The sequence below is a fragment of the Solanum verrucosum genome, unplaced genomic scaffold (genome assembly GCF_900185275.1).
Source record: "Solanum verrucosum unplaced genomic scaffold, falcon-dt-bn FXZP01000135.1, whole genome shotgun sequence".
NCBI classification, from domain to species: domain Eukaryota; kingdom Viridiplantae; phylum Streptophyta; class Magnoliopsida; order Solanales; family Solanaceae; genus Solanum; species Solanum verrucosum.
Genome location: NW_026020360.1, coordinates 662937 through 677738, shown reverse-complemented (window position 1 = coordinate 677738; position 14802 = coordinate 662937).

Genomic DNA, 14802 nt, shown 5'->3' with positions numbered 1-14802 from the left:
AGGGAGTTGGAGCTTAGCACCGAGTGAACATGAAAAATGAGAGTGGGGCTTCACGTTTAGCAAGTCTGGCTTCCCATAAAGAACCTTCACATTTAGCAATTCTAGGTTCCCAACATAGATGTTGTCTCATGAATGGAAACCTCCACACCTAGCAAGTCAAGGTTTCTAGTAGCAATCTCCTTGTTCATAACTACGTGCCCCCGTAGGTCTTAGCTTAGTGGATCCACTAGATAGCTATTATGTATGGAGGTCCTACCTTGGCAAGTAGTACCCTCTCTTTTCGGTGTGGGAGTAGAACACCGGATTCCATGTAGCTCACATGGTCTATGTCGGTTATGGCAATGTCTCCCGAAACTTAAGAAATGAACAAAGATAAAATATGAACTCTAGTCATGATTTTTGAAGAGTTACTTAGTGTAGGTAGGACTATGGACCCTACTTATGCATTGCACAAGCGACTCTAAGAGAGTTATGATTAGGCTCTTTATGTAATGAAGACTATGGTCTATGTATGTTAATATGAAAGCATGTTAAGGTTGACTTTACTTATGTCAAGACATGAAGTACGATTATGCATGTGAATTACACTTATGACTTCTTAATGGGTTTGCTTAGTATATGTAGGGGTATGGGACTCATGTGTACATTGCACAAGTGAGCTTGTGAAGGGGTTGTGAGGGTGGTTTACCTATGATATGAACTAAATGGGTTATGACTAATGATGTAGTAAAGGATGAGTCCTTATATGATGTTATGAAGTATGTTGGTCTTATGTCTAACGTTAAATAAAAATGTTATGACTTGTTGAATATGATGTGCCTAGTCTATGGTGGCTTCTTAGGAACACTTGGTGTGAGTAGTATTATGGGATGCTACTTACACATTGCACTAGTGTGACTTAAGGGTTGTCTTAGGTGATGGTTCCTATGTGAAGACTACGTTTTATGGTGTGCTTATGACTCTATGAATATATGTGGTTGGATTGATGAAGGCTATATATAAGTTCACCATTGGTAACCTTAAGGTGATACATTGCACCAAGTATTCCCTAAGGGTTGCTTGAGGAAAGGAGTTAAGATAAAGAAGAAGGTAATGTATTGTATGCATTGAATGTGCCTAAAATGTTATAAGTGGCTCTGTGTGCTATTATGAATGGTTTCAATGTGTATGATGATGTATGTGGTTTATATTGTTCCTATTGTTCTAAATGTTCTTGAAGTTTCTCTAAAAAGGCCTGATGCATGGTTTCTAATTAAATGTCCCTTTTAAAAGCATGTTTTTGCATGGTTATCATACTTAGTGCATTCTTGTACTAACACCATTCTTCTTCATCTTTTTACACCAAGTGTAGGTGGTGGTGGCTAAAGGGTCTTTCCTAGAAGTGATAAGCTTTGCTTACTATTCCCAAGTTCGGGTGTGTCCTTAAAAATTCAAGGACCTTTATGTTAAAGAGTTTCCTTAAGTTCAATGTACTAGATAGTAGTTTCTTTTGTATTGTAAGGGTTGTGTCCCTTTTGTGTTGTAGTCGTGTTTTAAGATGGCTACCTTAAGACGTAGTACTCCGATTTTGTATTAAAGGTTTAAATAAGGTGACTGTTTAAGTCTTGTGTTATATTATGAAAAAGTTTTAAATTTTCCGCTATTTTTCTATGATAAATGCTATGACGAATGCTAAGGGCTTGTATAAGACCTCTGAGAGGTCGAATACGCCTATAACGGCTAGGGGGTGCTCTCGGGTCGTTACAAACTTGGTATCAGAGCATAAAGTTATGAAAATGGTCTTAGGATTCAACGTCTCATGAGCCACATCTAGTAGAATCTTGTTCATCGGTGTGAGTCGCGACACATCTATGAGTGAGAGGCTATAGGACGATAGAAGTTTCACTTTCTTCATTACTTTTGTGTCGTCCCATAGAGCTTAAGTCCATATGATCTCTCTCTCTTATTTTTCCTTGGCCGGTGGTCTTCTAGATGTGATTACTTGGAAGGGGTGATGTTGCAAGGATCGAGGGAAGAAAAGGTGAGTTTTAATGCTTATTATGACATGGTGACTATATGAGTATATATGAAGGTAGATTTGGAAATCGTATTGTTATGCCAATCATGGCTATGTGTGACCTATAAGGTTGGGAGCATTACATTGAAAATGTTGTATGGTGGTATAGTTCTCACATGATAAGAGTCGTTATGGTAAGAATGAAATCCTTTTTAGGATGATGAGTAGCTTTATAGTGATGGGTAATGATAGTAGAAAGTCATGGTGTAGATTTGAGGAGTTTTGAAGGAATGTGGTAACTAGTGTGAGTTGAAAGTTGCTTTTTTATTATGAGTGATGCTTCATGGTTGTCCTTGTGTGAATCAGAGTTTTTGAGTAGGCTTGCCCTAAGAGTGGAAAAAGGGGATTTGTTCCATGAGTTGGGATAGTGTTTTGCTCTAAGGTTAACTTGGAGAGTTGCATGTACCCCTTAGTTCATGGGAAGGACAAGAGAATATATGTTGACCAACTCTAAAGAGGATAGTTGTCTTTTAAGGTTAATCTTAAGTATGGTCATTCAAAGAGGGTGTTTTGATAATACCTAGGCATGATTGAGCGGAAAGTTACACCAAAGGTGATGATAAGGGTATGATGTAATAAAGAGTTGATTAAGCTCACCCCAAGTGGGGATAATATGCCTAGATGGTAAGGTTTAGAGTGCCCTTACTATTTCTACATTGAACTTCCTTGAGTTCTCCATGTTGAGAATCACTTTGGGTGATAGATATGAAGTGAAGTGGTATAGATACTCTTTTTTTTTTTGGATTCTTGAAATCCTCACCTAAGGGAGTATAGTGAAGATTTAGTGGAGAATGGTTCCTACCTTAGAGATGAAGGAGGTAATGATTAAAGGAGTTTGCATAATTTGATCCCAAGAGGGGGGACATTGTGCTTAATTGGTAAGTGATAGTTCTCTTGGTTACTTTAATGTGCTCTTAGATGGGTTTACCCTGAGTGGGGGATGATGAGTGAGTAGTAAGGTTGTTGATATCCTTATCTTTTCCTTCTATTCTTATTCAAGCTTGAGACCAAAGAGTTCCTAGTAGCTTGTTCATGTTTTGGAGTCTTGCATATGATTATGAGTTGCATGATCTCCGTATGTTATGCATGTCATAGGAAGACACTATGTTATGCATGTTTTGAAGGATTCTTATTACATATAAAAATGGAATTTTTGTAATAAAATTCATGTTTCTCATGTCAATATGCATCTTTATATGGTGAATGCACTCTTGACTTCATGAGGAAGAGAGTATGAGCATGCTTAGGTTAGAGTGGAGAATTTCTCCTTAAATTAATTGACCTTTGTGTAACGCTTGCTTATGAGTTTTATGATGCCATGTGTGTATGTTGTGACTAGGAGAAGGTAGTCCCTCCTTGAACATAACTAAACATGGTAATGCCATGTATGTTCTTGATAGTATGATGATCAAATGATAAGACTAGTATGAATTGCTTAATTGCCTCATGAGTGGAAATGTTGGTCATGTCTATGTGTGCATTTGAAAGCCATTGCATATTGGACCCTATGATGATATAAAAGGGATAAATATCATGTCATGATTAGGAGAAGGTAGTTCTTCTTATGAATATGAGAAAGGCCTATGTGGTTGATGCATTATGAGTCAGTGAATAAAGTTTCTACTTGCTTGTGTTGCATGAGTTGATTTGAAATGTATGCTTAAATGATTTCTTATGATAAAGTTGCATAATGTGCTTTAATGAGATAGTTGCATGTTGTGTTTCTTTGGTGTTTGAAATGAGAATGATGATTTGGAGAAGGAAGTTTTTCCAATGAATTAGGAAATAATAAAGTTGATGCATAAGGAATTGGTAGATATGTTGCTACTTTCTTGAATTGCACAAAGTAGTTTTGAGCCTTTTATGTGGAGTTCATGTTCCTCCTTGATGTGTGCTCTTATGTTGATGTTGTATGCTGTGTATTGTGAGCCGCTAGTTGGGTCATTGAGTCCTCGGAAGTGTTTTAAGTGTCATTCAAGGACGAATATTCCTAAATGGGGGATATTGTAACGACCCTCAAAATGAAGTAGGATAAAGTAGAGCCTCACATGGGTTTGATGCATTAATAACTTGTTAAAATAATGAAGAACAACCTTTTTAGTCAGTTTTAAAGAGTTTGGAAGTCAAACGTCAAGGGACGACCAAGACGTTCGAAAACTAGTCTTTTACATGTTGGTGTGTTCTAGTATGTTGTTCATGTTTTTATGTGTTGTTTGGAGTCTAAAATCAATGGAGGTGACCCTAGTGTCTTAATAAATGTTTTTAGGGTCAAAACGTTCGGGTACGACTCCCCGGGACCACCCTAAGGGTCCCCGAGGAGGACCCCAACCCTTGGCCAAACAAGCTTCCAAGGCAGCTTGAAGTTGTGCATGGAAGGAGTGGCTCCGCGTCGCGGACCTGCTCCACCAATGGCCAAAAAGTGGCTCCGCATCGCGGAGACACCGCAGACTCTACTATCTTGAAATTTAATTTCTAGAAACTTGTGGGAACACCTATTTGTCACAGACTTGATTCCCGACGAAATCTGCGAAAATAAAAATCAAGTTTGGCTTGTTTAAAAGATCCAACTAAGTGAGGGGTGGTTTGGGTACTTTGGGGAAATATTATAAACAGTTATTCTACCTATTTTAGGGTATTTTAAGTTGGTTAAAACCCCAAAACCTAGAATTAGACCTCATTCTTCAAATTGACCCTTCCCTCTCAAAATAGATTCTCTCAAAAACTCCATTGAAGACCTTGATGAAGCTCAAGCTATAAGATGGGTTTTCAACTGATTTCTTCTTCAATTTCATGGGTCTTCAATAATTAAGGTATGGTAACTCTTGATTCTTGAATAACCTCTCATTCAAGGAGTTCTATCAAAGATTTTCAAAAGTCATTCAAAGACCAAAATTCCCAATTTTCAATCTAAACATGGGTCCCTTGTCAAACGATTTTCTAAATCATTCTATTGATGAATTAATGTGGAATTAAGGTTTTTAAGATAATTTTCAAAGGAATTCTTGAAGAACCCATGATCTCCAAATTCTAGAAAATTGGCCTATGATGTGGGTCTTTGTGAATATGATCTCTATTGGTGAAATTATTTTCAGATTAGATTGAATTGATGTTTCCTATGATTATCTATACTTATTCATGTTGAATTGTTGATATATTGATGAGTTGAGAATTATGACCTTATGGGCAAAGTTATGGGTTGATCCCTTTGTTTATAAAATTGTACTTATATTATGTATATGTTATTGAATTACATTGTTGATTCCTATTGCTATCTATGTCAATTGATTATGAATTGTTGAGGATTGATCCATGGTGATCATGGCTTGGAGAATTGGTAAGTTGACCTAACTTCTAGTCTATAGTATGAGAATTAATGTTGTGTGGTTTGGTCCACTTATGGTGGCGGTCTTTACTTCTTGTCCATCTATGCATGTTGAGATCATGGCCTTGAAGGCAATAGATGTGAAGTGAATTGATGACTATGATGCATATGTTTATGAAGTTGTGCTATGAAGGTTATGAATGAAATCATCAATGCTAGCATGATGTTTAAAGTGTGTTGATGATGAGGAGTATAATGTGAATAATAATGTTAGGGATAAGGTGTGTCTACATGATTGATTATGTTAAGTACTATTGTGGAATGACCCCTATATGAATGTTTGCTCATATACATGTTAGGAGTACCTATTTAATATTGAATGTGTCCTTGTCTCCTATGATGAAGTATGGGTGTGTGGTCTAGAATCCCAAAAGGCTTTATATGTGAACTGCTCATGATTTGGGGACATTGTGAATGTGTTGTGATCCCTAGAGGGGAAGTGCACTCAATATCAATGTTGTTTCTATTATGTCATTATGAGGACCAATATACACACACTCTACATGTATAGCTATGAATATGATGTGTTATGGTATCTATTGAAAGGTTAAGTCTTATATGCACCCTTACATCTTATTATGCATGCAAAGTGTATGATTAGCAAGGTATGAATATGTGTTGTATAAAGGTGTTTATGTGAAAGGCTTTCTCACATATGTACACACACATGAATGAATGAATGAATGAATGAATAAGGATTATGATAATCTAGTGAAAGTGAGTCTCTTGAAAGGTTTCCTCAATTGTACTCTAAACTATACTATGTTATGAATGTGGTATGACTATGTGAAAGGTCATTCTCACATAATGTAGGTTCTATGTTGAAAGGTCATTCTCATCTTAGAAACCTTTGAGCTATATGATAAGAGGGATTGAGTCCCTAAAGCCTATTTTATGAACTAATGTTAAATAAAGGCTTAAAGATGTTTAAAAAGGGAGTTGGAGCTTAGCACCGAGTGAACATGAAAAATGAGAATGGGGGCTTCACGTTTAGCAAGTCCGGCTTCCCACAATGAAAAATGATTATGCATTTTAATTACACTTATGACTTCTTAATGGGTTTGCTTAGTATATGTGGGGGTATGGAACTCCATGTGTACATTGCACATGTGACCTTGTGAAGGGATTGTGAGGGTGGTTTACCTATGATATGAGCTAAATGAGTTATGACTAATGATGTAGTAAATGAAAAAGTCCTTATATGATGTTATGAAGTATGTTGGTCTTATGTTTAATGTTAAATGAAGATGTTATGACTTGTTGAATATGATATGCCTAGTCTATGGTAGCTTCTTAGGAACACTTGGTGTGAGTAGTATTATGGGATGCTACTTACACATAGCACTAGTGTGACTTAGGGTTTGTCTTAGGTGATGGTTCCTGTGTGAAGACTATGTCTTATGGTGTGGTTATGACTCTATGAATATATGTGGTTGGATTGATGAAGGCTATATGTAAGTTCACCCTTGGTAACCTTAAGGTGATACATTACACCAAGTATTCCCTAAGAGTTGCTTGAGGAAAGAAGTTAAGATAAAGAGAAAGGTAATGTATTGTATGCATTGAATGTGCCTAAAATGTTATAAGTGGCTCTGTGTGCTATTATGAATGGTTTCCATGTGTATGATGATGTTTATGGTTTATATTATTCCTATTGTACTAAATGTTCTTGAAGTTTCTCTAAAAAGGCATGATGCATGGTTTCCAACTAAATGTCCCTTTTAAAAGCATGTTTTTGCATGGTTATCATACTTATTGCATTCTTGTACTAACACCACTCTTCTTCATCTTTTTACACCAAGTGTAGGTGGTGGTGGCTAAAGGGCCTTTCCTAGAAGTGATGAGCTTGGCTTACTATTCCCAAGTTCGGGTGTGTCCTTAAAGATTCAAGGACCTTTATGTTAAAGAGTATCCTTAAGTTCAATGTACTAGATAGTAGTTTCTTTTGTATTGTAAAGGTTGTGTCCCTCTTGTGTTATAGTCGTGTTTTAAGATGGCTACCTTGAGACGTAGTACTCCGATTTTGTATTAAAGGTTTAAATGAGGTGACTATTTATGTCTTGTGTTATATTATGAAAACGTTTTATATTTTCAGTTATTTTTCTATGATAAATGCTATGCCGAATGCTAAGGGCTTGTATAAGACCTCTGAGAGGTCTAATACGCCGGTAACGGCTAGGGGGTGCTCTCGGGTCATTATAAACACCCCTGCTTGTTGTTGGGAGAAAGGGTAGACTTTTTCTCTTCTTTTCGCTCTAAGTTGGGTGATTTTTGGAGAATGAGGGTTCTGGATATTGTCTGACTAAATTATTACTCTTAGATTGAGTAAAATGACGTAGTTTAGGCATCAAACGGCTTAGTTTAAGTGCCCAACACATAGGGGAAAACTCCAATGTGACCCTGACTTAAATGCTGCTGAAATGACTTCAAGACAAGCTTCACGGGTCTTCATGATGACCAAGGCATGTTTTGCAGCTCGTGAAGATGCCCTTCCCGACAGGCTTCACTAAAATGGGCATATTGTTTTACTTCAAGTGGTGTTGGAAAGAGGATTCAATTATCTAATTCATTTTGTGATAAAAGATATGACCGTTTAAATTTGACCCAAAACTTGAAGGCTGGCATGTTCTGTCCATGGTCCACTTCACAAACTGTGTGAAGCACCACGAACCATAAAGATGACCGTGATTTCTCACAAGAACTAGGGTGGTTCTGGGGTGACTTCCATGGGCCACTTAACAGCCTGTGTGGGGTTCCACGAACCGTCTAGTAGTCTGTGGTTCCTCACAGTGGCCTTGGGTGGCTCCTGGTCACTTTGACGGGCAACCTGGTGGCTTGTGTGAAGCTCCATGGACCGTGAAGGGGGTCCGTGGTCCTCCACATTTTTCCAAGTATGAACCGCAATTGGGTGATGGGTCGTGGTCCCGTATATGGCATGTGGACCCCTTTGTGGTTCACCCATTTTCCCTCATATACAGTCCTAGTTAGATTTTTGAGGTGTTACAATGTCGATGATTGAGTTTACTTGAAAATCTCCCCAATGAAGAGTGTGATAAGATTGGAAAAGAAAGGGAAGCTTAGTCCCTGGTATGAGGGCACATATCAGATTTTGAAAGGTATTAGCAAGGTTGCTTATGAATTAGAGATACCTACTAATTTAGCATCAGTACATCTGGTATTCTATGTCTCATTGTTGAAGAAGTGTGTTAGAGATCTGACGTCTATAGTGTTATTTGAATGTTTGAGAGTTAAGGGAAGTTTCTTATATGAAGAGGTTCTGGTTGAGATTTTAGACCATCAAGTTCGAAAGTTGAGAAATAAAGAATTTCTTACGTAAAAGTTCTTTGGAGGAATCAATTAGTTGAGGGTGCTACTTACGAAGCCGAAGTCGATATGATGTCCAAGTATCCTCATCTCTTTCCCTCTGCTCCTATTTTGGATTGAGGTACTAATTTCACATGGTTTATTCTTTGGATTCATGCATTCTAGTCATTTTCATGTTTCCATATGCATGCATGTTCATGAAAACTTGATTTTGAGTTATGATTTAGCTTGGAGTAATTTCTCCTTGTCCATGTGAATTTTGATGGAACAACATTCATGATGGGTAGTTAGTTCATCTCCCTACTCTATTCATGCTAGCTTGAGTCCCATTTGAGGATGAATGTTCCCAAGGGGACGTATTGTAACACCTCAGAAATTAGTAAGTTGGAAAGGATTAGAAAAGGTGCATTTTTGGGCACTGGTATAGGTTTTATGAAGCTCACCTACAGACAGTACAAGGTCCTATGATCCGTAGAAGGAAATTGTAGGAAGTAATCCTGAAGTTTGATAATTTTAAGTCTTTGAAACCATAGAAAGAGTTCTAGACTTGGTGAAATATTTTTTAGAAGAGGTTCCTACTAGAAGGGTCTACGACGCGTAGAATGTCCTACGGACCGATAGAAAGGATTCGTGGAAAGTTGACTGGATTTTGGGTTCCAGTAGTAGGGTCTACGATTGACCAGTATGGTTCATAGGAAGTCCTACTACCCGTAGGTTTAAATCATAAGATCTTTCGGTAGTTTTTAATTGAGGGTGTTTTGGTATTCTCCTACCCAATTAACCCCTAAACTATGTCGTTTTGACCTTATAAATACCCCTATAACCATTTTTACTCTTATAACTTAGCCCAATTTCTCTCATTCACTCAATTTTCCCAATCCCCAAGTCTTCTTCTCCAAATTCTCTCAAGAGCTCTCAAGGTGGAAGTTAAGGGTTTCAAGCTTCAAGGTCTCATTCTCTTTGCATTCTTAGGGCTTTGACTACTAAGTTATGTTAGATTCACCAATGGTTCCCTTTCATTCTTGGGTCCCAAAAGAATCTCAATCACCTATATCGATTTAACCCAATTCTATTAGGGTTTCATGCAAATCTTCATGGATTCTATTTATTATGATTCAATTATTTATATTCAATCTTCTTATGCATGTTTTGATCAAATTAAATGATTTTCAATTGATTTCATATGGACTTATGCCTATGCCTATTTTATGAATATAAATTATGCTTATGAACTTATGGATTATGAATCTATGCATATTTTATGAAAAAGAATGATTTATGACTAAATGATGCTTCAAGATAAAATGTCAATGATTTGTGAAAGGTTTTATCACATATGAAAAAGATCATGATTAGATGCTTAGAAATGAAGTGTTTTATGAAGAAATTTTTGAAATTACGATTTGAAAGGATCTATTCTATTATGATTTATGATTGGATTGGTAGTGATCTTAAATGTGTCTTTCCAAGTATTATGATTATGAATATGATTATATCTTTTTCATTGAGATTTACTTCACATCAAGAGGACTTTGAGGTGGAGGCTCTCCCGTTAACAAATGTCGGGTCTCTAGAAACAAACTTCTTGTTCATAAACTACATGCCCCCATAGGATTGTCTTAAATGATCTAAATAGTGGATCCACCATAGCAATAATGAATGAGACAGAGTTCTACCTTGGCAAGTTAATTTCTCTTTTCGATGTAAGGGTCATATTGGATTCCATGTTATAGGTCACATGGCTTATTGTCGGTTAACGGTAAATTTTTCCACAAATGAATTACGTTTTCCTCAAAGGTTTTATGAAAATTTTTCCTATGATTTTAAGTATGCATTGACCTTGTTTATGATTCGTGATTTCTCTTTAAAAGTTCTTACTACATTTTAACTTGGTCATGCTTATCGTGTTAAGTTCGTCTAATTATCACTCCTATGTTTTTATGCATTTCCCCATACTTAGTACATTCATAGTACTAATGCATATGTGTGCCTATATTGTCTCATAATATAAGGTTCGACATTCCTCCTTCTGGACGTGCTTATATCAGGATTGCTCAACTTGATCATTGGTGAGTCTCATGGTTCAAGGACAACGCCATAAACAATTTTATTGCTTTTATGATCTTTTTTGTTTCATATATGTACATGGTGTATGGTTTACGTTCCAACCACTCTTATGATGTTAAAAAGGATTATGTCAAACATAGTAGTATTCTGCCTACTCTTATATGTACTTTGTTGGTATCATTTATGTCATCTTATGATTCTAAGACTTATATTGATTATATCTCTTAAATTGTATTTTATTATGTTATCTTAGGTCAAAGGGATTGTTTAGGGTCTCTCGGGATCTATTTACCATGTCACGTCTAGGGTGTAGTTTGGGTCGTAACAAACTTAGTATTCAAAACACCAGATTTTAGAAAAGGCCTTAGTATGTCTGACAAGCCGCATCGAGTAGAGTTTTGTTCATGAGTGTGAATCGTTCCACATTTATGAATGGGAGGCTACAAAACATTTAGGAAACTTCACTTCTTTCACTACTCTAAAGTTGTGCAATATAGTTCATTTCTATAAAGGTCTTTCTCCTAACTCTTGTCCGATGCTTTTCAGGATATGCCTCCTTGAAGAGTTAATGCAAGAAGGAATATGGAGCCCGAGGTTCCTCAAGTGTCGGTCGATCCTTTGGCCGAGCAAGTGTCTCATGCCAAATTCTAAGTCACTTTTTAAGTGTTGGTTAAGGCTATGACTGTCCAAGCTAATAGAGAGGTCATTACTCCCATGAAACCAATTATGGGCACGACGACGACAGGAGTGAGAGACTTCACTAGGATGAATCTCCCAGAGTTTTATGGGTCAAAATTTGATGATGATCCTCAAGAGTTTATTATTGATATTTATAAGATAATGAAGATTATGAAAGTGTCACCGGTGGAAAAAGTGGAGTTGGCCGCTTATCAACTCAAGGTTGTTGCTCAAGTTTGGTTCAATCAATGGAAGAAAGAGAGGGTAATTGATGTAGGTCCTCTTGATTGAGAGAAATTCGAAAGAGCTTTTCTTGATCATTTATTTCCACCTTGAGATGAATGAGGCAAATGTTCTTGAGTTCATTAATCTTCGATAAGAGAATATGAGTGTGGAGGAGTATATATTAAAGTTCACTCAATTGTCGAAGTACGCTTCGACTATGGTTGCTGACTTTAGGGCAAGGATGAGAAAATTTGTGTCGGGTGCGTGTGAAATGGTGGTGAAAGAGTGTTGATGAGTCCAGATTTGGACTCATTTAGGGCTTTGTTTTGATAGCTTTAGTGTCCTCAAATGCCTAATTTATTCTATAAACTAATGTTAAAGCCTTGATTTTCGGGTATGTGGACTAAGGAGCAAATCAAGGACACTAACAGGCAAAAAGAAACAAAACAAGCTGAAGAAGTGGAGAAAAACGATCCTGGTGATTGCCAAGACCACTCGACGGATCGCCGAGTGGCTCTTCAGTCCGCTTAAAGTTCCAGTGTGACCAGCCCTGATAGAAGAAATCAAGTCAGCGACAGGAAAGGGGTAGTCGACGAATCGCCGATCAGTTCCACGATGACAAGATGGATCGCCCAAAGTTACATGCATTGATGATGTTGAGAACTAATTCATAACGGAGATAGAAGAGAGCAAAAGACGGCTCGGCGACCCCGACTTACCTCGCCTAATGGCCTTTCGTGGCTAATTTTTTGGGTAGCTATAAATTGGATTTTAAATGTAATTTTGAGGGATCACCTCTGAGTTATAGTTCCCATTCTAGACTTAGAGTTTTCTCTAGATTTTTTAGTTCGAATTGTACAATTTGGGAGGATTTAGAAAGTGATTTTTTGAATTTCACTCTTGGAAATCATTGAAAAGGCTTGGAGACTCTTACCCACACCATGGCTAATGCATTTGGTAACCGTTTCTCTATTTTTCTGATGTGTGGCTAAAACCCCAATTCTTGGGGTGTGATTATGTGATTATGGCTTGAATTAGTGGGTTTAATCATTAGCTATGTTTTTATTTATGAATTGTAGTTGCAAATGTAGTTCTAACTTTGAGTTCTTAGCTTGCTTGAGAAAGAGGTTTTTTAACCAAAGCTTATGATTAATGGTTTGTAGGTATTATGTTGATGTGGGTTCAGCTCGAAAGAGTGAATCCCAAACCAAATACTACCCATTTTTTCCGAGAGAGAGGATGTATTAAGGTTGTGGGCTGCTTTTATTTGTTAAGTTTGTTGATGTTCGAGAGAAATCACTTGAATCGAAGTAGTTGTTTGAGAGAAAGCTATTTCACTCATAACCTAGCCTACCCACTGATATTTAACTATTTATTAGTAGTTTCAATTACCCATATAGCAAAATTTGCCTATAATCGATCACATCCCGAGAATTCCCCTCTTTATTATTATTTCAGCTTTGTGTGACTGCATTGTAGCTGATTGCAAACCAAAATTCCCCATCTGACATTTGTTGTCACCCCCTTAAACTTGTTTACATGTCTTTTTTCGATAACTCCTATTCCTGTAGCTGATTTGACCACGTTTGTACTTCCTAATTGAATTTGAACACGTACTGCTCCCTGTGGGTTCGACCCAAACTCTTTGTTGGGTTTTATATGACTTAACGATTGTTTACACCTAGAATTGGATGAGGTGTGCTTGAAACGTTAATCAAGTGTCGTACCACCATGTTGATTAAGGAGATGAATATTTCTTGTTTGATGATACATGTACAACAAATCGAAGAAGAGACGTTGAAAGAAAAGTCTAGATAGTCAAAAAGGGTAAGGACCGGTGATGATGACCTTTCTCATTCTAAGTTTGATGGACATAGTCGTCCTCAATTCCAGCAAAAGTTTTCCGGTCACGGTTTCTCTAATGTCTCGGCTCCTAAGTTCAACAAATATAGGGTATCTTAACCTAAGTCTCAAGAAGGTGGTAGAAATGGATCTTCGATTCCCGCTTGCCAAAAGTGTGGCCGCAAAAGTCATTCGAGAAGGTGCTTAGCCGATACAAATACTTGTTATGGATTTGGAAAGAGTGGTCACAAGATGAGAGATTGTTCGTTACTCGTATCTAAGGGGAGAAATGGTAGGAAAGCTCAACATAGTGGTTCTGGTTTGGGTGCTCCTCATCATAATAGGTTCTATGCTCTTCAGACTTGACAGGATCACGAGGATTCTCCAGATGTTGTGGCTAATATGTTAAATGTCTTTCATCTTTATGTGTATGCTTTGCTTGATCTGGATTCTACATTGTCTTTTGTAACTCCTTATGTGACTATGAGATTTGTTGTCTGTCCGGCTATTCTTCTAGAACCTTTTTCAGTCTCTACCCCCGTTAGTGATGCTACTGTTGCTAAACAAGTCTGTAGAAATTGCCCTGTTTCTGTTTCACATAGAGTCACTCATGTTGATTTGGTAGAGCTTGATATGCTAGATTCGATTTTATTCTTTGGATGAAATGACTTCACTCTTGCTATGCTTCTATAAATAGTAGGATCCGATTGGTCACATTCCAGGTTCCAAACGAATCTATCTTTAGAACGGAAGAGGGGAAATTCAGCGTTTAAGGGTCAATTCATATCTTGCCTAAAGGCTAGGAGAATGATATCTCAAGATTGTTTCTATCATCTTGTTCGAGTACGAATTCTAAAACCCCTACTGTTGAGTCATTCCGATTGTCGATGACTTTCCCGAAGTGTTTCTCGATGATATTCCTGTTGTTCCTCCTGGAAGTGAAATAGACTTCGGTATTGACCTTCTCCTAGATACACAATCTATCTCTATTTCTCTTTACCGCATGATCCCGACAAAAAATTTAAAGAATTTTATTATTTTAATCCATTTATAACTAATATCGTATAAAATTAATATGCGAATAACTTTTATATAACATTTGAAACTTAGGAACAAAACATTATTTAAAATTAATAACTATATGAATAACTTTTATTCTATGTACAAATTAATAAATTAATTAATACATGAATAAACTCATAGATTAACCAATTGGATCGGCAGTCCC